At 47.4% G+C, this 1650-nt stretch overlaps 1 pseudogene across 1 annotated transcript; it reads left to right on the forward strand.

Moving 5' to 3' along the window:
- The first annotated feature begins 245 nt into the window (after positions 1-245).
- LOC123172759 (probable glutathione S-transferase GSTU6) lies at positions 246-1360 on the forward strand (annotated as a pseudogene). The gene is made up of 2 exons (XR_006485698.1): positions 246-654; positions 754-1360. The product of XR_006485698.1 is annotated as a probable glutathione S-transferase GSTU6 (transcript).
- The last annotated feature ends 290 nt before the right edge of the window (positions 1361-1650 follow it).

Below are 1650 nucleotides of genomic sequence, written 5' to 3' on the forward strand. Positions count from 1 at the left end.
GCATAAAAAATACTAGTAATTAAGACAGACTCATCTCCAGTCAAGCATGATTGAAGGAAACTGATTTTTAGTAAAAGTTTTAAAAATTCATAGCCGGACTAGTAGGCACATGCTCATATGCTCATCGCCCAGGCATCACGGATGACACTGTGCTCGAAGTAGCATCAGGGATGACGCATACATATGTTGTCCATAGACACTATATAAACAGTTTATCCACCTGTGAAACATCCATCGAAAATAAGCACAAGCACAAGCAGCTAAAGCAATCTCAGTGGTCTTCAAAACACACACACACACACACACAAAACATCGATCGAGGTAGTTAGAGATGGCCGGACGAGATGACCTGAAGCTGCTCGGCACATGGCCAAGCCCGTTTGTTACCAGGGTGAAGCTGGCACTCGCCCTGAAGGGCCTGAGCTACGAGGACGTGGAGGAGGACCTGTACAAGAAGAGCGAGCTTCTCCTCAAGTCCAACCCGGTGCACAAGAAGATACCAGGCTCATCCACAACGGCGCCCCGGTCTGCGAGTCCATGATCATTCTGCAGTACATCGACGAAGTGTTCGCCGGCACCGGCCCGTCCCTTCTCCCAGCGGACCCCTACGAGCGCGCCATTGCTCGCTTCTGGATGGCCTACGTTGACGACAAGGTTTAAATTATCTTCACTTACTTGAACTACTTGTCTCCGTTCCTTTACTTTTAGATATCCAACGAGCAACTTTGACCATTATTTTTCTCCGTGTTTCAGCTGGTAGCCCCATGGAGGCAGTGGTTGAGGGGCAAGACAGAGGAGGAGAAATCCGAGGGAAAGAAGCAGGCGTTCGCGGCGGTGGAGATTCTTGAAGGGGCCCTGAGGGAATGCTCCAAGGGAAGGGGCTTCTTCGGCGGCGACGGCCTCGGGCTCGTCGACGTTGCGCTGGGAGGCGTTCTGTCGTGGATGAAGGTGACCGAGGTGTTGTCCGGTGACAAGATCTTCGATGCCGCCAAGACCCCGCTCCTGGCCGCATGGGTGGAGCGCTTCAGCGAGCTCGACGCGGCCAAGGTGGCCCTGCCAGACGTGGGCAGGCTGCTTGAGTTCGCCAAGGCACGAGAGGCTGCCGCTGCACCGTCTAACTGAGCCAGCACACATCCAGAATAACTAAAATTTGCTATTTTTAAATGTTGTTTGTTTGGCTGCTTGATGTAATAATGTAGCAGTAACTCATGTCATCCATTTATTCAGTATTGATTATGTCCTTGAGTTTTTAATATTTTGCTTTTGTGTGGAGTTCCCAAATTTTATAATGCGTGCATGTATTAGCTGAGGTTCTCTTTCTGATTCAAGAGATGAGTTCGACAGTTTTTTTAATCTACCAGCAAAATGCTTACAAATTGAACTTTATGGTAAATTTGGTCTGAATTTATATATATTCATTCATCGTTGTGATACTTGAGCTAGACCAAGTAAAGGAGAAATAGTCAATATTTCTTCGCACCTTTGCTATGGAAATGCAGATATATTTGAGTGACCGTTTGTTGATCAATCATGCTGTTGTAGTTCATAAGAAGTTTCAAAAGAGGCACGCAAAACCCCTCAGATTAGCCTCAATCCAGCAAAAATGATTTCTTGAAAGACTTCTCAATCGAGGTAATTTGGTCAGCCACC

The sequence above is a fragment of the Triticum aestivum genome, unplaced genomic scaffold (assembly GCF_018294505.1).
Source record: "Triticum aestivum cultivar Chinese Spring unplaced genomic scaffold, IWGSC CS RefSeq v2.1 scaffold82330, whole genome shotgun sequence".
In the NCBI taxonomy this organism is placed as follows: Eukaryota; Viridiplantae; Streptophyta; class Magnoliopsida; order Poales; family Poaceae; genus Triticum; species Triticum aestivum.